The sequence below is a fragment of the Delphinus delphis genome, chromosome 13 (assembly GCF_949987515.2).
Source record: "Delphinus delphis chromosome 13, mDelDel1.2, whole genome shotgun sequence".
NCBI lineage: Eukaryota > Metazoa > Chordata > Mammalia > Artiodactyla > Delphinidae > Delphinus > Delphinus delphis.
This window is the reverse complement of record NC_082695.1, coordinates 18,987,234-19,011,702: the sequence shown is the minus strand read 5'-3', so window position 1 is coordinate 19,011,702 and position 24,469 is coordinate 18,987,234. Positions and strand designations below refer to the sequence as shown.

The 24,469-nt window shown below is 51.6% G+C and overlaps 1 protein-coding gene across 5 annotated transcripts in view; it reads right to left on the bottom strand.

Annotated features, from left to right (window-relative positions):
• KIAA1671 (KIAA1671 ortholog) overlaps positions 1-24,469 on the bottom strand; it is a 185,698-nt gene that overhangs the window by 18,871 nt on the left and 142,358 nt on the right. The gene's annotated exons all lie outside the window — the stretch shown is intronic.

Below are 24,469 nucleotides of genomic sequence, written 5' to 3'. Positions count from 1 at the left end.
GCCCACAGGTCTCCATCAAAGTGCTGGCCTCCCTAACTTGTTCACTCGGCAAATTAAAAGCCCGTCCCCCGGTGACTGACTGTTGAACTGGCTGACACTTGGGAGCAGCTGGAATGTTCAAGGCAAAACCAAAACTCCAGCCCCTTGGGTGGCCATTGGCACAATAGCAATTCAAAATCAGCTCAGTGCTTTGTGACCACCTAGAGGGGTGGGATAGGGAGGGTGGGAGGGAGACGCAAGAGGGAGGAGATACGGGGACATAGGTATATGTATAACTGATTCACTTTGTTATACAGCAGAAGCTAACACACCATTGTAAAGCAGTTATACTCCAATAAAGATGTAAAAAATGGCCTTGGCTTCTGAGCTTTGAAGGATGTTCCCAGTCACCATCTCCTGATGGCCTGGAGCCAGTGGGTGAGGAATATGGAGGGAGTTGGGGGTCACGGGGCGAGGGGCTGAGAACAACTTGGCCCCCAGTTCCAGAAACACCGGCAGGAGCGTCTCACTCCTTGTGTCCCACTGGGGTCAGGAGGCATGTTCTGCTGCAATGTGCTCTGGATCTCCTGCTCAAACACCTCCCACAGCTCCCTACTGCCCTCCTGCTGAGATCCAACACCCCTTGCAATTGAGCCCCCAGTTCCCTGTCCAGTCCCATCTCCTAGCCCTGTCCCAAACAGAGGCCCATTCCACCCACCGAGACCTACTCACTGCATCCCACACAAGCCTTACCTTCCAGCCTCTGTGGCTTTGCTTGTACCTTTCCCCCTTCCTATCCGTCCCTCCCACCCCAAGCCATTGCAACCACCCACAGTGACCTTGCCTTCCCCTGCACTCTCCCTGCCTACTCTGGACTCATTTTTGTGCCAGGTAAAGTTTGACATATCAGTTATTTATGCAACAGACACCTACTGAGCACCTACCATGTGCTAGGCACTTGGGAACCAGGGGTGGGGGTCACTACACAGATTCTGTAACTCGGCCAAGGCAGCCTTTAAGATCGGACACTCCATCACCTTTGCTCCCCACCCAGAGCCTGCCTGGCACCCAGTAGGTGCTTAGTGGCGGTGGGCAGACTGTCCTGCAGTAGCTTATCTCCCTCCCAGTGGGGAGCACGCCTCTTCACAGCTTCTACGGAGCCACCCTTAGCAGAGCAAACGTGGGGTCCTGCAGAGTGAGCAGGCGCCTCGGGGAAACGTTCTGCTTTTGTCTCCCTCTCTGGGGCACAGGGACGTGGCAAGATGCCAATAAGAAGACCCACATGATAGCTCCAAGGGCAGGGCCTGACATTCAGGAAACACCCCATAAATGCCCACCTCCTTCCTCATTCTCTTTCTCTCACCTTTTGGAGACACTTGCGTACCCCACGAGGGGATACTATGGGCGAGGTATGTGCAAGGACCCCAGGGAATCAGGATAAACCTCTCAGTCACCCTGGTAAACAGCCACACTCACACACCCTCATTTCGCTGCCTGTAGATTCCTTTTCCTCGTTACCCAAATCACAAAGGCTTGCTACAAAACATGTCAAAATAACAGAAAAGCACAAAAAATAATATTTAAAAGTCACCCGTCACCTAGTGACCATATTCTGCCATAATCCTGCCCAGAATTTCATCTGGGGCAACTCATAGAGCATCATGGTTAACGGCGGAAGAATGTTCTGCTGCCCGGACACAGCATTGCTCCTTTAATCGATCCCCACGTGTCATGGCATTTAGGTTGCTGTTCACCGTTATAATCAACCACACGATGAACATCCTTGGGGCTGAAGTGACACATCTCTGGTGACTCCCACAGGAGAACTCCCTGGGCAGAGAATCGCAGGGTGGAGGGGTAGCACGTACAAGGCAGCCTTGGAACAGTCCATCCAAACTGCAAGTCCACAGCAGCATGCGAGGGTGGCTGTTAGCACGCCTGAGGGATTCAGTCAGTCCCCAGGTGGGGAGACTTGGATGCCTTTGCCTTGAAAGGTCACCTGACATGGTCAGACGCCCAGTATCCTTAAGAGAATGCAAGTGGTCATCTGAGCATGCTCCCAGCTGCTTCCTGCTTGAGGGTGGCCTACCATCACAGAATCGGCTATTCCCTAACTTAACCCACCACGTGGGTCGGATTTGGAGGCCAGAGGCCGGGGCCTGGGGGGGCTGCCTCTGGTGGACTCGACATCCTTGTGCCCAGCAGCTTGCAGACGGCTGCACTGTACATGCTAGGTCTGTGCCCCGTGTGTGCCAAGCTCAGCATAGGCAGCAAGGTGACCGCTCAGGGACAGCTTACAGCTCAGGGTTGCGGGGGGAGAGGGTGCTGTCTCTGCTCTGCCCCAGCTGGGTGGTCTGGCCAAGGGACTCCGCCCATCCAAGCCTCAGTTTCCTCAGTGGAAAAACAAGGGTTGTTTTGAGGCTTCAGGGAGATAAGCCCTGGAACGCGTTAAGCTCAGTGCCTGGCATATAGGTGCTCGGGACACAGGAGCTGATGCGATCAGAATCAGGTTCACAGCCCTCCCCAGAGTCAGGCAGGGGGACGGACTCCTGGCAAAGTGTGATTCTTCTCGGGTCCTCAAAAGCCCCAAGAGATGGGGATCTTTCGGTGCTGAGTGATAGAGGAAGGGATCTGCAGGTGGGGCCTCTGGAAATCAGCATGGCAAGTTCTGAAAGATGCTAAGGGTGGAATCAGGGCAGGAGGCAGGGGAATGCTTCCTGACGTCCTTTGGAAGGCTCTGGGCGGCAAGGTGTGGGGGGAATAAATGGTGCTCAGCAAAATACATTGGCTTCCACGCATCCCCACTTGTGGGTCCTCCCGCAGAGGTTTAAGATTCACGCTCAGGGATCTGTAATCCCCACAGGCAGGGATGGAGGTCTTCTCCCTCCACTGCCTAAAGCCAGACTCAGGATTCCGGACAGCAGCATCCCCGACTCCTCTGTCACTCTCATCCCCGTGTCGGATCAATCCCCAAGCCCTTCAAAGTCTCCATCAGGAAGACTTTGGCCAGCTCTGGGGTCCCCCTGCCTCCCTCACCTCTGCTCCCCCCCGTCCCCATATATTCTCTTCCCATTACACTTTCCAAAACTGAAATCTAAGCCTGCAGGGTCTCTGCTCAAAACCCTTCAGTAGCTCCCCCAGGGTCAAGTCCAAACACCATAAGGATGGCTTGTAGGACTTTCATTAGTGGGGCTCTTTCCCCACCGTCCCCTGCCCCTCCCCCATCCCCAGGCCCTCCCAGCCCCTCCCACTGGCTGCTCCAGCCCGCTTTCCTCTTCTCACATTCCTCAGTTGGCTATCCCTCACCTCCAGACCTGCTGGAGCAGCCACCACCACCTGGCTGTCATTCAGATTTCAGCTTTGCTGGCTCTTCCTCCAGGAAGCCTTCCCTGAACTCCCCTCACCCAAGGCTGCCTCAGGAGCCAGCTCCCACCAATCCCTAGACCTCAAGTCTCTATATCTGTGCTGTCCAATATGATAGCCGCTAGCCACGTGTGGCTATTTAAATTTCATTTAAATTAATTAAAATGTTAAAAATACGAAGAATCCAGTTCCTCAGCGGCTCTAGCTATATTTCAAGGGCTCCATAGCCACGTGTGGCTACCATATTGAACGGCACAAGATACAGGACATTTCCGTCATGGCAGAAAGTTTCTACTGAAGAGCACTGCTGTAGAACTTCCCAAATCATGTTCATTATAATTGACCTGTGTTTTTTTTTTTCAGTCTCCCTTGAATGAGTACTATTTCTGGAGCCAGATGCCTGGATTTAAATCCAGGCTCCATCACATAGATCCTGTATTCAGGCTGTGTGGCCTTGGGCAAGTTACTTAACCTCTCTGTGCCTCAATGTCTGGACAACGCAGATGTTAAGTATTTGGTTGAATGCCATCTCAGTCCCTATGTTTTTACACAGAACCCCCAAATCTGGAGTACTCCAGGGGTTAGGATCATCTAAGGGAATTGATCTTGCAAATGAGGCTTAAGAAATCAAGCTGTCTGTCAGTACTTTCTCCCACTAGTATCCTGGTAACCTTGTGCGCAGTGCAAATGATTCATGTCTCGTCGCTGCAGCAGACCCCGGTGGCACTTCAGATCAGCAAGTCTTGATCTTCACTCCCAGGGCTACGAGGCCTCAAGATCAACCACAGAAAGGGTCCAAAACTCTTCTGAAACTTTCTGAAAGTCAGGTTTTTAAGTTAGCTTTAAGGCAGAGTGTTCTTCCAAATCAGTTCTGCCTTACCGGCTGCTATAAAAGCCCTCACTGTCTGCGGATGAGTAGATATCTACAAGGTGGTCTGAAAATACATGATGGATAAAGAGAAGCATTGTCTGAGGAACACACGTGTCCAAATTAGTCCCGCATTTGGGTCATGGGCAGGTCTTTTTTTTGACATGCACCCCCGATGGATAGCAACCAGCCACAACCCAAATTTCAGCTGCCATTTGTCACACCAAGTCATCACATCTTAACATTTATTTTTTTTTAAGATTTTTTTTTATGTGGACCATTTTGTAAAGTCTTTATTGAATTTGTTACAATTTTGCTTCTGTGTTATGGTTTTTGGGTTTTTGGCCATGAGGCATGTGGGATCTTAGCTCCCTGACCAGGGATCGAACCTGCACCCTCCGCACTGGAAGGCGAAGTCTTAACCACTGGACCACCAGGTAAGTCGTGAATCTTAACATTTAGATCTCCAAGGACCCTTGAGTCCATTCAGCTGGCCCTTTTCAGATGATGAACTTTTTCAGATAGATGATAAACTCAGAGGCAGGGATTCTCACGGGGAGTGAGAGGCAGAGCTGGGGGGCCTGGAACCCAGTTTTCTGGGCTCCTTCCAGCCCCCCACCTTGTCCAGGATGCTTCAAGAGGCTCAGATGAGGAAATGCGCTTTAAAATGCTCTAAAAAAGCCTCACGAACTTGGCGGGCTTAAAAAACACTTGCTCAGGCTAGCTCACCAAGCCCCAAGCTGGTGGTAGGTGAAAATTCTAGGCCCTCGTCTTGCAGGCAAACACGACTGCCGCAGCCCAGGACCTATAATGGACAGTTTTCTAACACCCAGGCTGGGGAGACCAGCCTAACAGACGCCTTTGAGGGTTGTGTTTAAACAAGTGGCAACACATGTCCTGAAATTTAAAACGTGCATACCCTCGACTCAGCAATTTTAGTTCCAGAAATTCATCTCAAGAAAATCATTAGACACACTCACCAAGACCTATGAACACAGACGCTTCCCCGCAGGACAGCAAAGATTGCAAAATATTGGACATAACATTGCAAAACACTGAATTGTCCTAAATATCCAATAAGATGGGGATCGGTGAAATACAGTATGATATATCCACGTGACGGAATAAACACAGCCAAAGAAAATGATGCTCAGAAAGAATGTTTACTGTCACAGAAAGATGTCTGCCTTATACTAGCAAATATTACTTTTTTAAAAAGGTAACAAAACAGCACATGTCACAGAAAGATGTCTGCCTTATACCAGCAAATATTACTTTTTAAAAAAGGTAACAAAACAGCACATGTGTTGATACCAGCTTTGTAAAAACAAATATGTAAATGCACGTGAGAATAAGCAAAGGAAACCTCCAGACGTTTCCACAGAAAACTGATACCGGCGGCACTGTATGTGGTGAGGAAATGGGCTGTCTTTCTATTATTGATGATGATTTTCGTTAGTATCCACACTTGTGATTTTTTTATCCCAATATCATCAGATAATAAAATTAAATAACATTAATTAAATCATTCCTCCAACACTATCATATAGTAGACATCACGAATTAAAAACAAATCAGAAGGGGGCTCTTCATTTCTTAATCTCTATCAGAGCCCAGCAAACTCTTTCTATAAAGGGCCAGATAATAAATATTTTGGGCTTTGTGGGCCATGGGGTCTCTGTCCCAACTTCAGCTTTCCTGTCGTTACCGTGTCAGCAGCACAACGTCTGTGTTCCAATAAAACTTTATTTACAAAACAGGTGGCTAGCTGGATTTGGCCCACAGGCAGCTGGCTGATCCCTGATCTATACCCTTTAGACTGTCAGCTGCATGAAAATGGGGACTCCTTCGTCCACTGCTGCACCCCAGTGCTTAGAACCATGCCAGGCCTGGAGTACTTGTTGAATAAATATTTGCTGGAGGAATATGTTTCTGAAAATAACTTTTCTGCACTGAGTAGGTGTGAGCTCCTTACCCAGAAAAGGCCGTGTCATTAGGGAAGGAGTGAGGAAAAGAGAAAATATTACGCCTGCATGTATTCTGGGGTGTCTGACACATCCGCCTGGGAAAGAAGCCTGAGTCAGAACGGTGTTCGGTGGCCTGCGGCTGACGGGGCAATTCAAGACGTGCGTCCCCCTCCCCCCTCTGCAACTAGACACTCTCAGCTGTGCAGGGTGCTCTGGTGTCATGGGACCCAGGCTGGGGTGACGCTGGCTCTGTCCCAGTGCCCCCAGGGCCTGGTGGCACCTCCCTGCCTTGTGCCCAGGTCAGACTTGCACAATGGCTGAGCAATAATACTAACAATAATATCAAGGGCTAACATTACTGTGAGCGCTGGTGATTATCATGACCTTTCACTTTGCCATCTAATGCTCCCAAACAACGCTATGTGGTAGGAACCGTAATGGACCCATTTTACAGGGGAGGAGACTGAGGCCCAGAGAGGGGACCTGACACACCCAAGGGTGATACAGTTAAAAAGTGGTGGAGCTGCAAATTGAACTTGGTTTGCTTGACACCCAAGCCCCAAAATACTCCCCCAAACTGCTGCATTCTCCAAGCTCTGGCTTGACATGGAGACCTTTGTAGGGCCTTCAATGACCATCTCACTGATGGGAAAATCGAGGGCCAGAGAGATGAAAGGATGCCTGGCCACACCTCGAATCCAGGTGTCCTGATCCCCTGGTCTGTGCCTGATTACCACAGTGCATTCCCTAGCTGCACCCAGGGTGGGGCCTCAGGCCCAGAAAGGGGAGGAGGGGGGCAGCAGGCCAAGGATGGGCCGAGTCCCCCAGTGTGTCTCCCATCCACCCTGTGACCCCCGCTCCAGGCTCTTAAGAGCACTGTCTGTCCCACTGTGGCCCGCAGGGCCTGGATGTCCAGCGCCCACTCTCCTGGCCGCCTCTTCTCACCCTCGCTCCTCCCCTGTGCTGCAGCCGCAGTGACGCCCAAACGCCCCGTGCACCCTCACAGCACAGCTGCTCGCCGGGCTAAGGGCGGCCTCCTTCACACCGCAGCGTGCGCGGTGCCCCTCCGAGCGGATTCCCGCCTGAGTCTAGGTCCTCGTCCTGCCCCTCCGAGCCCTGGCCTCGGCCGGGGGTTCTCAGCACTTGGACGGTTCCTCGGACGCCTGTTCCTTCCAGTACACACAACCTCCAAAAGGCGAGAGCTGTGTCTCGTCACCATTGGACTCTCGGAGCTTAGTTACAGCTCCTGGCACAGAGTTAGGCGCGCACTGAATAATAAAGAAGGAGAGAGGAAGGGAGGGAAGAGGGAAGGTGGGGAGGAATGAAAAAACAAAAAGGAGAGAAGGGAGGACAAGGTAAGGCAGTCAGGCCAGAAGGAAGCGGACAGGAACGGTGCAGGACAGGAGCCCTCAGAACGCTCTCCCAGTGCCGTCAGCAAAAACCGCAGTGTCCCCTCCCTGTGGACTTGTGTCCCAGCTAGGAGGCGTCGGCGCAGTTGATGGGCTTCTCAGAGTCCACAGTGTCACCTCAGGTGGCAACACAAGCCAGGACTTGTGCCCCTGCCCCTGCCCCACGGCAGGACATGGTGCTTCCCGGGGAAGGTTGGTGGGACACCAGTTTCTGACCCCTCTCGATGGGCTCTGGGAACAACAGTGCAGTCTGGCCAGGTGTGGCCAGGTGTAGTCAGGTATAGCCAGGTGTGGCTTTGTGTGGCACACGGTGGTGGCTTGGATGGGGGCATAGCTAAGACAGAGAGCAAAACAAACGGAGAAAACACAACCGGCACTGGGAGGCGCGCGGAGATGGGCACAGGGAGAGAGGTGCACAGGAGATGGGCACGGGGAGAGAGGTGCACAGGGCAAGAGCGACGAACAGGTGGAGGACGTGTGCTGGGCCTCAGTGACAGGGCTGAACCGGCGCACCTGGGCGGTGGTGCTGCGGCTCCCCCCACAGGAACACACCTGTTCCTGGACTGGGTCCCCTGACCCATCGTGGTGAGCAAAGGTGCCAGGCTCAGCGCTGGCTCCCTCTCTGGATGGCCTCGAGCGAAGCCCCCACTTCTCTGAGCCTCGGTTTCCTCTCTTGGTGACTTGTGGCTAGGGATGGCAGGTCTCAGGGGCCCTCTGCCACTTGGTGGCTCACCTCTGCCTGGCGGCTAATGTCCGGAGCTCACCAAGCCGGCCTGTGTGAGCTGTCAGCTGTTTCCTGGTGAAGAGGGATTGGTTTCTTCCCCTTTAAAGGAGTGCCCGTTTGGACTGTTCACACCCTTGCTGGGTTTGCCCACTTGACTGATGATGAAATGATGCTGTTCCCTCCTTGAATGAAATCAGTTTTCATAAACACTCTACGGAAGAGCTAGCAGTGCCTGGCGATTAGCAACGGAAAGCACGGACTTTCAGGTTGCACATGGGAAGTGAACCTACCCCGGGGCTCTGATGAGTTGGAGGTGGGGAAGGCTCTGAGGTGGGGCAGACCAGGGCAAATCCAGCTCTGCCTTTTGGTAGCTATGAGCAAACCTCTCAAAACCTCAATTTTCCCATCTGTAAAATGGGGATGGGGAGGGCGCTTAGGGGAGTTGGGGGGATTTTGTAAGACATCTGGTGAGAGCTGCGCACGCCCAGCATACATTAAGTGCCAAATAGATTCCAGGTGAGATGATGATGATGATGATGATGACGACGACGTCCACTGCTTAGTTCCCAGAAGCACATCATTTAAACAAACACTCTAACAAAGAGGCCTGACAGCCCTGTCACTCAGCTGAGAGCAAAGGGGCTGCCTTAACCCGATCCCTCAACATCTCTCCCGACCCGGACATCAGCCAGCTGCTCCCCTCCATCACGGAGTGAACTGACCCCAGCACACCTGCCCTCCTCCAGGGCCCAGCCGGGTACGCAGGCTGCAAAATGACAGCTCCGGCAGAGACACGCTGACTCTAGGGGGCAAGTGTGTCACCTAAAGTGACGGGAACACACGTTGGCAGCTGGTCCTCAGGAGGCGTGCCTGGTTCCAGCGGGGGGTGCCCCGCAGGGCTCCGTGGTCGGTGGAGGCTGTCTGGCTCTCCTGACGGCCTCCACCTCCAAGTCTATAAACAGAAAGGACAGCTGGGCTGGGGGGCCCAGGCTCTCACTGGCCTCGGAGGTGGCATCTCCCAGACTCCAGAAACCCGGCAGGCACCCTATGCTCTGGGTGTCGAGGTGGGCTAAGAGGCAATAAAGGTAGTCATGACCAGGAACGTGTAAGGAGCACCCACTGCACGCCTGGCACCAAGTCAGATTTCTCATGTGCGCCGTCTAGCTTAAGTCCCAGAGGAGATGCTTTCACACGCCCATTTCACAGATGGACAGGTACAACAAGAAGGGACCTTGATACGGCTCTTCCTGCGCACCAAGCTGCCGAGATTAGTCCTCCCAACAACCCTAAGAGGCAGGTACTGTGAATTACCCCAGTTTCCAGATGAGAAGACCGAGGCACAGGGAGGTGAAGCGACTCACCCGGGGTCTCAGGAGTGAGTGAAGGGACCTGATTCAAACACAGGTGGCTCCAAGTCTATGGCCAGTTATGCCCCATTCCACCAACTCCTGCTGTCATTGCACCCAGGAAACGCCCCTCTGGGAGACTTCTTGGTATAGTCCATCAGCTGCTGGCCAGTGCTGGCCCAGGTCTGCCTGAAATGTGTCCCTGAAACACAGCTCAGGCACCAGCTCCTCCAAGAAGCCTCTCCTGACTGCCTCCATCGGCAGCGGGACTGGGTCTCCCCTTGGGACCCCATAAAATCCCCCTGTGCTCAGCTCATCATACAGCTTATTGTGCTGGACTGTGCTTACTGTTTGTTTGACGGTCTCCTCCAGGCTGTGAGTTCCCTGAGGGCAGGCACTGGGGTCTGTTCACCCTCAAACCCTGGCACCAAGTTAAGAGACAGCCACGGTGGTCAGGGGAGCAACTGACAATGGATGGATGCATGAATGAGTGAGTGAATGAATGAATGAATGAGTGAATGAATGAATCAGTGAGTGAATGAATGAGTCAGTGTATGAATGAATGAGTGAATGTACGATCCACAGGTGATCCCCGAACCCCTCTCTCATGTCCACGAACGATATTACTGTCTACTTAAAGACTCTTGATACATCCCAGGACCGTCTGTTTTCATATATGCCCTTAAATTTTAATTTCTGTTACATTTTAAAAAACAAATCTCTTTTCTAAAACATCATGTTCAGCATGCTGACAGTGAAAGCGGACAAGCGACTGCGATTTTTTTTGTTTTTTTGCGGTACGCGGGCCTCTCACTGTTGTGTCCCCTCCCGTTGCGGAGGCTCAGCGGCCACGGTTCACAGGCCCAGCCGCTCCGCGGCATGTGGGATCCTCCCGGACCGGGGCACGAACCCGTGTCCCCTGCATCGGCAGGCGGGCTCTCAACCACTGCGCCACCAGGGAAGCCCTGTGATAATTTTTTAAGGTGCAAAACGGGAGAGATGGATCCAGGGAGGGAGGACAATCCCCCCCAAATAACCAGGACCCAGGAACCTTCTATGCCCCGCTTCGTGGGGAAGGGGCAGAGAACATTCTAGAAGTCCTGAGATACTTTTACACAGACAAATCCAATTTCCTTTTAAGTCTAAAGTTCTATTAATAAAAGGTCTACAGTGCTAAGGTTAAGATGAGCCAAGATAAAAGGGAATTTTGTTTTTTTAAAATGTATTTTTATATTTTAAGATTATAGAACAATCATAGCATGGGATACTCTTTAATTGTTCAAAGGAATGAGGAAGATGTATGTGTCCTGATATGGAGTGACTTCCAACATACACTGTCAAGTGAATAAGGCAAGGCTGGAAGCAACAGGTGGAGCGAGGAAAAATATATACGTAAATATTTGAGAATGCACAGAATATGTGAGAAGGACACGGGAAAACTGTCATCACACTTGCCTCTGGGAGGGGAACCGAGTGACGGGGGGAGGGGGAGAGAGGGAGACATAGCTTTAAAATTCTACCCCTTTTTGTATTTTGTAACATTTACTGTTGGTAGTTTTTAAAAATAAACGTTAAAATGTATGATTCTATGTAAATACATAATTCTTTCATGTTTCCTAGCATCTCCTCTTCATGGGATCTGCTCCCATCCACCCTGACTTGGCTCTCCTGGAGGGATTCTTAAAACAGTCTCAGCAAAATTTGACTCTGTGTTTTTTTTTGAAACATCACATGTCAAAACATCTCTCTCATGTTTATTTCAGGCGATGGCTCAACTTGTCAGGCGACAGAATTGCAGCCTTGACGTAAGTGTGAACCCGGGGAGGAAGCGGGGAGCTGGTGTGTCTGTCCATTGCCTCAGGATCCCAAATCCTCCAGCATCTCTCCCGGGCAGGACACACCCACCACCTCCTCCACGATCTGTGGGCACATTACAATCTTACAGCACTGCTCCATTACCCCTGCTTCCGGTGATTCACCCAGAGAGATGCGCATGCACACACACACACACACACACACACACACACACACAGATGCATACACACCAATATACACATATGCAAATATATACACAAATACATGTACACCAAAAAAATACACAAAAACACATACATACACACAAATGCAAACACATACACACATACACATATATATATACACAAATACACACAGACCACAAACACACATAACACACATTGCACATACAGACAACACATACACAATAAACACAGATAACATACAATACACACACGAGTACATACATACATCAACTCACACACCCAAAGGTGCTCACAGCAGCAGCATTTGGTTTTTGGTTAACAGCAAACACAACCCAGTTATCTTTCCATAAGGGCATCTGTAAACAGGCTTATCCCTGCAAGGGAATCCATGCTGCCATCAAAAACAATGAAGTAGAATTTTAAGTGCTGATACGGAGATGTCAAAGCTGTTACAGAAAGTTTACTAGGAACAAGGGGCAGACAATTCCACCTTAGATCACCCCCTTGGTCACCTTGGGCCCCATGATTAATGATTTCCTATCCCAGGTACCCAAAGTACTTTGGGGCCCCAGACAGAAGGGGAGGAGAGTGCACACAGGGGCTCAGGAGTGGCCGGTGACAGAGGGCACGTGGCATGGACCAGGCCTTGAAAAGTGGGTCAGATTGAACAGTTGGGGGAGAATGGAGAAGGCAGTGCAGGTGACAGAACAGCCTAGGAACAGGTGAAGCGAAACACCATCTTCACTGACAGCGGGCTATGCTGGGGACTGGACAGACCCATCCCATCCACCCTGAGGAGTAGCCCTGCAGGAAAGGCTTAAGGACCCACCGTGAGGATAAGAGGCTGGTCTGCAGAGATGGCACGGAGCACGGATGGAGTGGGGGCAGGGCAGGGGCAGGGGAGAGCCCGGGACCTCTCTGCTGTTGACGGGCCTGGCAGCTCCCTTGTTTATGAGTGCCCAGCTCCAGTGAAGGAGGAAAACCAGTTGGGCCGACATTCCATCGCCTGGAACCGAGCCAAGGGCCCCGTTTCCTTCTGGTGCCCAGCCCAGCCTGTGGTTTTGTTCAAAGACCCTGCCCAGGGTCCAGGGCGCCGCCTGTTCTAACTCACAACTTGATCCACCTCTGCTTCCCAGTGCAGCCCTCGGGAAGCCAGAGAGGCCCTGGAAAATGCCCGGTGGATGGTGTCTCTTTGGCCAGCTCTTAGCACCCAAGTCAGGGCGGAACTGCCTGCTTCAGGGTGCCGTTTGCTCACCACGTGGCTCACTGGGCCACAAGTGGGTGAGAGCACTCGGAAGCCTCCGTCTTGAGCTCCAGGATTCAGGGGCTGGTCCCCATGCACTGCTCCAGGCCAGCTTACCACTGGCTGCTGGCCAAGCCCAGAGGCATGTTCAAACAGACACTGCACCTTCGTCAAAGCCCACAAACAAAATAACAGACCCATTTGCAAGGAGCTGGTGCCCACGCAAGCTTTCAGGCATGCTGGAAAAGCCCTGGGCATCCTTGGGGCCAGCACCCACTTAACGGGACTTGGAAGGCAAACCTCGTGATTTTGAAAGGCTCCCGAACGTGTATTTCTCAATGTGGAGACAGCATCCAGGCGCGGGACCCTGGACGTCCGGCACTCAGGCACTTTGGCTCATCCTGGGTGAGCATGGACCACGGCCAGGTGCCAAGAAATTCACTTTACTGCATCAGCCCCCAAAGGGTCCTCCCACCGACCTGTGAAGTAGGTTTTAGTGTCACAGCTCCGCCGGCCCTGACCCCTAACCCAGGGGCCAGATGCATTCTAATTCAGATTTTAGAAAGGCAACAGGCGAGTGCACACACTGTATATTGGGAGGAACCCCCAGTGGGGTCTAGAGGAGGGTCTGCCAACCTTAGAACTCTGGCCCGTTGCAGGGGGGCCGGCGCTGTGCGCTGGAGGAGGCTAGCAGTCTTCCTGGTCTGTACCGACCGATGCCCGAACCCACAGCTGTGACAACCCAAACTGTCTCCAGACATTGCCAAATGTCCCTGGGGGGCAAAGCCGCGCCTGGTTGAGAACGACTGGTCTACGTCATGCATTCTCTACAGGAACGATACTGTCCCTAAGGGGGTGAAAATTGGTTCTTGGTGGGGGGAACCTTGGCACAGATATGCATACAGTACACATACAGGTGTACAATATTAACTGATATTAAAATTTCATGGAACGGCAATTAAGAAAAAGTTTTAAAAGGCCCTTTGGGGGATGATAACGAAAAAAATACCCAAAAAAGTGGATAAACACTGGTGCAGTGCAACACCCCACAAGCAAACGTATTAATATTTCCGCAGCAACGTGTACGAACAGTCACACCGTGTGTAAATACTATTAATAACCTCACGTCAGTACATTGGTACAGGGTGGTTTTGCTACAAAGGAGAGCTTTGTGGATTTCAGAACGATGGATACGGGTTGCATATCTGCTGCTCCGTTTTATACAGGAGAGAACGGAGGCTCAGGGGAATTAAGCAACTTGCCTGTGTGCACGCACGTGTGCTCACACCGAGGTCTAGCTGACACCAGAGGGATTTAGTCAGTGTGCTGCAAGAGCTCTTTGCCTCCGTCCCAGTTACCCGGCTTCTACAAGTTATTCTGGCTATGCAGGTGCGTGAAGATGAATGTCCAGGGATGTTTACTGCAGCGTTATTTATGCGGCAAAAAGACTGGGAACAACCTACGTGTCCAAAAATCAATTTGGGCCTGACTAAATAAAGTGGGCCTAACTGGAAAAATGGAATATAGTACAGCCACTGAAAATGAGGCTGCAGGTCCATGTTCATGACGTGAGAAGTTAGTCCTAGAAGAGAAAATGAAAGAGAACTAGGTACGAAAGCATTCCTGCAGTATAATTCCATTTTGTTGATCTATCTGCAAATATATGTATATATATTGCATATATATATTTGCAAGGATATATGTATACATGTATATAGCATATATATGCAAACATATACAAAAGATGATTTATATACACATGTGCATATATTATATATCTATGTATATATTTTGCATATATATTGCACATAGGCAAAATATGAATATACTTATATATGCGTGTGTATATATCATATTCATATATATGTATACATTTTGCACATATATGCAAAAAAATCTTAAAGGATATAGACATGTTATAAAGAATATTTCTAGGGGTGGTAATATTAAGTAACTGTTTTCTTCTTTCTTGTCTATGATCTCATTTCTCTACGGTGAGCGTGTTTTGTGTAGTTTTTTTAACTAGGAGAAGGACCCGGAACACACCCAGGCAGGCGAGCACTGTGGCTGTCTGGCCCAGGGGGAGGGGCAGAATGGTGCTCAGCCCCTTTTCACCTTCTCCCTGTCGTGGTGAGAGCTGGTGCTTGGTCTCCTACAGACGCAGACTTGGCCCCACCCGGGGATTTAACTGCCGCCGGCAGGGCAGGGTCCTTCCTGTTTCCCAGCCTTGGTGTTAACGTGAGAGTATCTGGGGACAGAGGAGCAGACAGATGAGGCCTTAGAGAAAGGGAGGGTAACAGCCTGAGAATGTCTACTGCCCAGACCTGCTGGGCCTGCCCTGGACTCCCACCCACCTCCTCCACTCAGCACAGAGAAGGGGCCTGGGCTCAGGCAGACCTCGGGTCCCTGGCCGTGCCTCTAATGAGCTGTGTGACCTCAGGTGAGTCTCATGGGGCCTCAGTTTCCCCCTCTGTAAAATAGGGGCCATCACTGGGGTTGCATCACTGGGTCAGAACATCATCCAGGGGTTCTGCTGCCAGGCAGGGAGCGGCCACCCTCTTGGGCCAACTGGTGGTGCCCTATCCAGCCCTTCCTATAGAACGCCACCACGCAAAAGGGGAAAGGTGGAGAAAGAAACATGTCCATCGCACAAGCCGCAGGATCTGGGACTTTCCAACAGAAAGGGGGTTCAGAGGTTGCCTGGAGCTTGCCCAGGACAACAAGCACTTATTCAGTGCCTACTGTATGCCAGCTCTCTGCTAATGATGCTGCGGCACCTCAGATATCTGCCCGGGGGCAACTTAAAATCAAGTTGGGGAAGTGGACGTGTAAGCAGATCATTTTAACAGGGAACAGGAAGGGCAATGGGCTGGAATGGTTGCAGCCAGAGGAAGGGCCTGGGGGAGATCAGGAAGGCTTCCTAGGGGCAGTGACTCTTGAGTCTTTCATGAGGAGCTGGAACTAGCCAGGGGAAGGAGAGGGGCGGTTAAGGCAAAGGAATAGGATGTGAAGTGACAAGGAAACGTCAAGGAGCCCAGCATTTATTCCTTGGGCATCAAGTCAGAAGTGAGAGGAGAGAGGCAGGGGCTGGGATGTTAGCTACAGACCATGCAGGGATTCAGGGAAGAGGGATGCTGGGTTGACAGGTGCCTCCAGTCCTGGCTCCCTGGCTCTTAGAAGCTGTGTGGCCCTTGGTAAGCTGCTTCACCTCTCTGGGCTTCAGTAACAGCAGAGAACCACTCCAGTGGCCATCGCTGATGCCAGCACTGCACGGGCTGATGTTCTGTGTGAAGTGCTGGGTGAGTGGTAGGCAATGGCAAATGACTGCAATTGCTATGATGCTCGTAAGTCAGTATCACCTCTCTGGCTCTGAAACCAGCAGGAGACACAGAGCTGAAGAGGATGATACGAGGGGCTTTTAGGAATTAAGTGTTTTCGGAATTCTTGGTACAGATCACCGCAGTGCCACCACCCAGGTCGACGCTCCTTTAGAGGAGCTGGCGGGATTTATAGGAACTGTAAGAATTCTTGCAGCAATTACTATCCTCGGCTTCCGGGAAATAAGGCCTTGGCTGTAAACGTTATTCTCTGGAGGGGAAACCCGGAGCAATTAGGGGAGTGAGATGCAATGGAGACGAAGGACAGGACGGAGAATCCTGGGCAGGGCAGAAACCTCAGCTGAGCACCCCCCATCATTCACCCCCTTTACCAGGCTCCCAGCGGCAAAACCCAGGCGAGCTGGAGGCTCCTGGAGGCTCCTGGACTGACATCTCTCCTGGCCCAGTGCCAGCTGGATAAAGTCCAAGCTCCTTGGCTGGGTACCTGCAGCCCCCAGGACACCTTCCAGGCCCCTTGCTGGCCACTCCTCCTTGCCTAGATCCTGCTTCAGGGAGACTGGACCATGTGTGGTTCTGCCACGAGCAATGCTGTGTTGCCTGGAAAGCCTGTCCCTGCCTGGTCTGCTGAGGAGCTCCTACTCTACCTTTAAGACCCAGATCTCCACAGGGGAGCACAGGGGAGCAAGCAGTTCTGACTCATAACTCTCCTAGAGCACTTAGGACACTGGGTGGCAGGGGCTTGTGTCAGCTCTGACCCCCCCACCCCAAGACTCGTGCCTCTGAGGGCTGGGATCAAATTGGGTTTACCTCCCTCTTCCCAGGGCCAGACCCAGTGCCCAGCACAATACAGGTGCTTTGAGGAAGTCGGGAGGGATGGAGGGAGGGAAAAAGAGAGCAAGGGGAGAGAGGGAAGGAGGGAGGGAAGGACCAAGCCCCAAGACTGTGGATGATATAAAGAAGGCACCGAGTTACTAAATTACTATGCAACCAAGTTCCAATGCCCTCATCTATAAAAATGGGGACTACAGAACCCACCTCTCCAGGCAGTTAAAGATTACACACAATAGTAAGTGCAAAGGCCCGGGGACACAGGAAGCCCTTCCTCCCTCCTGTCAGTCACCTGAGCACCGGCCATGCGCAAACACCTTGAACAGCAGGTAAGTCCCTCCCCTGGGGGAGCTGACATCCTAGGGGGGAAAACAGACAGAATACAGAAAAGAGTGCACTACAGACTGTGCTGCGAGGTGATTCGTGTTGCGGAGAAAAATAAAGCTGGGCAGGGGCTGAGGAGTGCTGGGGCGGTGCGGCAGGGGGTGCTGCAATGTTGAACAGGCCATCAGGGCAAGTGTCTGTTTGGAGACGTTTGAGCAAAGACCTGAAGGAGGTGACGGCAGCCAGGCAGATATCCAGGAGGAGGGATGGGCCAGCGCAGCGGACGAGGCACCTGTTGTTACAAGTGCTGCTGCCACCACAGACGGTGTTTTCTGGTACCTGGTGAGCTGACTTAGGAGCCTGGGCTGAAGCACCTCACCCTCCCTCTCCCATTTCCCCAGTGGCATTCTAAGTCTAGCATTCCCTCTGCCCACTCTTAAACCTCTAGCTTCCCAAATAAAAACGCGAATTAAGCACACAGAGTGTTAGGTGCTTCCTTCACCCCCGTGGGGCAGCAAGGCTAAGATAATCGGAGGCCCGGGCTGGTCTGGACACTCCAGGTGGGAGGGAGGCAGCAGGCGGCCAGGGCTGAGGTCCTCCCAGTGCATCCAGCCCCTTGGTTCCCCAACAGACCCCACTGCACTTTGTTCTCTTTTATTTTATTTTTAAACACTGATTGGGCACCGACTGTCTACATGGAGACCCACGCTGGGGTAATTCATAAATGTCATCTCCAGATGTGAAAAACAAATTGGGGGGCTTCCGATATTCTGCTCCCACTGGGAGAGTGGAGAGCATTACCCATGGTCAGGATCTCATTTTCCAGATGTGGGAAAACAGGTTCAAAGCGAAGTGACCTGCCCAGAGACCCATGGGAGTCAAATCCAGGCAGCCCAGCATCAACCCATCAACTCAGCCTCCTGGGTTACACCTTCCTCGCCTCCACTTTAATTCTAAACAGCGTTTTAACAGCCAACAGCGCAAGCTTGGCCCTGGGAACTGCTATTGTTCCCAGATGTTTTCATGATAAATAACATTTCAGTGATCTGTTGGTGAGGCCTGCGGGAAGTCTGGGAAAGGCAGAGTGATTTTTTTGCTCCCCACTCTCCTGCCACAAAAGAAGTGCAGGCAAGGGATCTATCCAAGCAACTCATCTTGGAAAACCCACGTGATGTGGGAGTCCAAGCGTCATGGTGGATCTGAGGTCAGACAGACCTGGGTTCCGGTCCTGGCTGTGCCTCTTACCAGCTGTGTGACCTTGGGTAACTCGATTCACCTCTCTGAGCCCATGCCTGGTTGTGACTACTAGAACGTTTTATACATTATTGTCTATACTGTACTAGTATTAGATTCTACCAAACACTGCTGAGATGGTCCTACCTGCAAAGGATCTTCCAACCAGTGTGAAGTTCACTTTCTGCACAGGTACCCTTCCCAGTGCGTCACCGGGGTTTTTTTTAATACACAATTTATAACCAGAGTTGCATATGCACCCGTGCACACTCTCACGCACACCACTGGCAAATGATGACTCTGCTCTCCTGCCTGGGTTTTCTACCGAGTGCGTTGGAGCTGTCTGGGACCTCACCTAGGGTCCAGGAATCCGAGGTCCAGAGAGGGGAAGTGGCCTGGGCAGGGACACCACGGGTGGAGGTGGTGTTCAAATGAGAGGCTGGAGGCTGTTTCTGCTGCTTCCCTCCTGGAGGAAGGTCAGGGCATCGCCAGGACCAGTCCCTCCCAATCCCCCTGGAACATGTCAGCAGGGTCACAGTCAGGCTGGGCTACACTGTGGCCTTGGGGAAATCACAGTCATTGTCACTACCCCAAGGGGCAGGTCACTGGAGGACTCTCAGCTTCAGAATCCAATTCTGCAGCCTGCGCTGCCAATGAGAATGAAAACAGAAGAGGATGTGGCCGAGTCCAGGGCCACCTCTGAGTTTCAGCCGCGGCAGCCACCCTCCACCCCCTCAGGCTTTCCAACACTGCGATGCTGGCGGCCTGATGGTTTTTCAACTCATCCCACCCACACTGGGGAAAAGAGCCAGTGGCGTTTTTTTTAATTCTTCCTCCAGCTTCCTATTTATAGCACGTTGAAGGCGAGGGATGGCTTCCAGCAGTAATTAGGGAACCCACACCGGGGACCCAGGCCTCAGGTGGGCCCCATGGCTGTCAGGTGGCTCTAGGGACCACTGGGATCCACTCACGGTCCCTAAAGAGAAAGGATTCCCAGGTGTGCATGGCCAAGGGGGAGTAAAGACAGGTTAGTCAAACACTGTGAGAGCAAAAGGGCCACAAGCCTCCCGTGGGGGACACACCCCTTGTTCCTTCTCCATTCTTGCACTGAAACATCATCAGGTCCTAATATTAGCCACGCAGGGACCCTGGCAAGGTCTGGGTTAACTAACAGTGAATGGGGCTTGCGCGGGGTTTCCCAGGGAAAGAAGGAGATTTCAAGTGGGAACCCCTTGTGTAGACAAGCGTGGGTTCCAAGCCCTGCTCTGCCCCTGCCTGGCAGTAGGGCCCTGGGTCAGTCCCTTGGCCTCACTGGGCCTCAGTTTCCCGATCTGTACAATGGGGACAGTAACCGTGCTTCACTCAGCTATTGTTGAAGACCATACAAATATATGTCTTAGCTTTGGCGAGTTTCAGCCTCCTTACACCGGAGAACACATGACTCTGAAAAGTGTCCCAGCCCAAAGTCCACACTCAGTTTTGCCAAACTTTAGAACCGCTCTAGGAGTTTGTCCAGTGGCCTGCGAGGGTGGGTATACGGGGAATGTCATTTGTTGAACTGGGCCAGGTGGAAAGCCGGGGGCCAGGCATCGTTATATTTACCAGGGAGGACCTGGCCCCTGCAAAGGAGGGGCCGAGCCAGATGTGTGTGTAAACCCCTAGAATGGAAGTGACCAGCAGTGAGTGGGGATTAAATCGTCAGGTGGGAGTCAAAGCAGCTCCCTGGAGCTCCCTGGGCCTCACCCGCCTGGTTTAAAGGGAGCCCAGATGGACTGAGAGCCGCAGACAATATCCTGCTGGTCTCAGCCCCAAACACCATTTCAAAGCCGGACCCACAGGCCAAGATGGCAGGGGTGCTGGTTCAGGGGGACAGAGCTGTAAACCCACGGGGCTCACTCGCCCCCTACGGGGAAAGAACCAGTCTCGCTTTGGGCTTGAGAAGCTCCTGGGAAGGGGTCGGATTCTACAACTGGTGGACAGGTTTGGCACGCTGCTGATTTTTTCCTTCTCGTGTAACTGGACATCAGAACCATTGCAGTGGCTGAAACGTTCTGACAAATTAGAATATCAACTGGGATGGGTTTCCCATTGCTAGGCAACCAGAGGCTGTCGCTACAGTGCACATCCCACCCCCCGCCGAGTGTGGAATTACGGGGTGCTGTAGATGTTAAAGGTCTGCCCGCAGAAATGCTTGATGGAGAAATCTGCAGCTCACTAATTCTTAATCTTGAACAAACACCCACCACATTTGTGATGTTTCCCAGCTTAAGGGAGTGCTGCCACGTGACTCACCCCCATTGCATTTTCCCCTTCTTCTGCCCCTATAAGGCAAGGACCATCCACTGCCTCATTTAAAGCTGGGGGTATGGCGGGGGGGACTGAGGTTTGGAGAGGGAGAGGGGCTTACATACATAGTGGGGCCAGCGTTCAAATTCACGTCTACTGAACTCCAGACCTCGGCAGTTCCCAGGCAGACCCAGGAACTCGCGTTCTAAATCAGAACCACTGGAACTCAGGTTCAGGAAGTTGGAGAATGGAAATCCACTTTGATGGACCATGTCTTTAAATACAATAAATGTGGGGAGATGCCTAGCCCCGATCGGCTGATTCTGATGGGGACCCCTCCTCGCAGGAGCAAGGCTGGCGGCTGCAGACCGCCAAGTTCCCGTCTTCCTGTGGCCCTCCCAGGCAAGCCACGTCAAGAGCGCCTAGGCTCCCCCTTCCTACTATGTAAGTGCCTCTCTGAGCACCACAGGCAATGGGCGTTCCTTCTATAAGTACCTTCAGAGCAGGATCCCCAGCATTCCCAACTGAGAAGAGATGAACACAGATGCTCGGGAGACCCCTTAAGACTGTGCGCAGACCCCGTATTAATTCTTCCTCCTGCTTCGCAGTCAGGGGCTCATGGAGGGGGTGTGACTGTCTGGTGCTTTTCTCTGCTCAACCACTGAAGCTGGCTGTCCCTTTCCCTCAAAGTGAAGAACAGGCAGGGGGTGGAATTCCCAAGCCCCCGAACACAGGCCGCCTCCCTGAGTTCTCTGGAACCCTCCTGAGGCAGCTTGTAACCACAGACCACTCTGATGTAGGCACAGAAGTGTCTGGCACACAGTAGGCACTCGATTTAAGTGCTGCCCATGTGGAGTAACCCGCTTGGCAATACTTCTGTGGGTTGGAGGGACACAGTCCTGCATTTCTTTAAAGAACTCTGAATTCCCTTGAAAGACTTACATTTGAAGGTTTCTTTCACCATTGCAGGTTGGCAGTCCACCTCTAGGACGAAACCAACAGATGAATAAATTAACGGAGATGTCGGAATCAGGAATTGTGCTGTACTGGAGAATGGGTATATGTTCAACTTGGGGCTCCTTAATAAATCCAAGCAACAAGGACAGAATTGATCCAAAAGGGTGGCTCGTGCTATAGGAAAGGAAAAAACTGAGCCTGCGCAAACTCATTTCTACAAACGAACCCACAGAGATCATGCAGAGGCCGTGGCAGGCAGACTGTATTATGAGGCATACATATCTGCTGCCTCTCCCTGCAGAAAAAGTATACTCCCTCTTGAGTACAGGTGTGCTCATGTTATTTGCCCTAGTCAATGAAGTGTGAGCAGAAGTGATGTCACTTATCTCCAGGCAGAACCTTTAAGAGCTGGTGATGGCTGCCACATTCTCTTTCCCTCAATGGTGGCCCTGCCTCTTCCCCTGTGGTTGGTCATGTCCCTGGCAAGCTGCTCCATCAACCTGGGCCTCGGAGCGACAATGACGTGAAACAGAGACATAGCCAGTGTCAGTGGGCGTGTGGAGCACTCGAGAAAAATACCTACTTTTCTGTTTTACGCTGTTGAACTTTGGGGGGTTTGTTTGTTACTGCAGAATAACCTAACCTATCCTGACAGATACAGAGACGAACAACTGTTGAGACAAGGACAAGAAAAATAAACCGTTGTGTACTGAACATCTACTGCAGGACAGACATTCACTTGACATATTTAAGAGCAGGTGCCTTTAGGGCAGACAGGCCCAGCTCTGCTGCTTTTTGGCTGTGTGACCTTAGGCATAAGTGGCTTAATCTCTGTGGGTCCCCCCCGACCCCCCGCACTGTAAACTGTTTGCTTGCTGGAAACTTTCCCAGCTATACGCACGTCCTGGCAGAAGGAAAAATTCTCCCAGGAAGGGATGCACAACTTTTATTTTGCTTTGAAAGGAAATCACTTGATGAGGACATAATGGCTAACCACAGTAATTGAGCAGAAAGAGAAAAAGAGACTTACAGAAAAACGGGCTATGCCTGTCTTGATTCCCCAGCACAGGTCCCATTCACCGATTACTCAGTAATACGCTTTGAAAATTAGGCAGGGATACGATGGTGCCGTCCCAGGAAAGAGAAGAGATTAATCTCAAGTGTTCTTGTTTATTATCGGTTTCTGTTAACCTCAATTACTGGCTATTGCCAAATTCTGCCAGCCTGAAGGAAACCAAGGTGAATAGCAACCGTTCCATGAGTCCATGATGTTTTCCTAAGGCCTCTGACCTTTACAGACGGACCCCATGGGCCTGGTAATGTAGAACAGAGAACTCTGGGTGTGGGAGTGGATGGCTGCTGACAACCATGCCCTCCTGTCCCCAGATTTTCAAAAATACAGTAAAAAGTTCATGTTGGAAACAGAAAGCATTACTCTTTAGAAAAGAGCGAAAAGGAGAAAGTCACACTCCCTTGCTTGCCCATGGCAGACATTAATAATCAATTATAGAACTGAGCCCTGACAAGCCCTGAGAATCCCCAACACAGCACCCCAGGCAGCCACTGCATCGTTTAGAGTTAGTTAGTGGGCAGAGACCTATTTGGGACCCTGCTCTAGGCTCACCAGCTGGTTATCTTTTATCAGAATCACCAGATTACAGAGCTGAAAAGTATTTGAGAGGTCATTCTAGCTCTACCTCATGTCTAGAGCACCCAGCCTTTGCTTGATTTCCTCCAGAGACAGGAGGCTCACCACTTCAGATTCCCTAATGTCTACAGCTTCACGAAGTGTATCCCAGTGATGGGACCTGTCTATTCGGCTACTGGGGAAAAGTTTCTCTTTTGTTGTTAAGTAAAAACCTTGAGACCCATGCAGAGCAGAGGTGCTTCATTCCCCCACTTCAGGGACACTCTCAAAGGTCTGCCCTGAGCTTCGTCTTCTCCACGATACACATCCAGGCACCTTTTGCTATAATCAGAATACGCATGAAATGTTGGCATGTGAAGGAGGCTTAAAAACCCGGGAGACCAACCCCTTGCGGCATACATGGGATAATGGAGGCAAAAGCAGGGGCAGGATTTTTCTGCAGCCCCACAGCAGGGTCCTGCCAGAACCAGGACTAAGTTCCTGGCTTCCTGACTTCTGGTCTTGGGCTATTTCTATGATGCCAAGCTCCAGATTCACATTATTCCTGCTCCTCTGTGGGGCCAGGATCAGGAACGCCACAATCTGGCTCAATGGGGAAAAAGTATGGGCTCAGAAGCACCCAGACCTGGGTTTGAGGCTTGATGCTCACTGGCTGTGTGATCTGGGGAAGCCCCAGGAGGTCTCTGAGGCTTGATTTCTTCACTGAAAAAGGAGGGACCATAATGCTAATTGTGTGCGTGTCTGTGCGTGTGTGTGTGTGTGTGTGACAGAGACACAGAGACAGAGAGAGAGAAAAGAGAGGAGGGAGTATATAAAAAAAGAATGAAATGGGAGATATATGCACGGGGCTCGTACCATCTGGCACATAAAGTCCAGAGTAGCTGCAGAAGGAATATCAGCTCCCCCCCACCCCCATCCTCCTCGAAATAGGACAAGGGCGGTTTCCAACTCAGAGC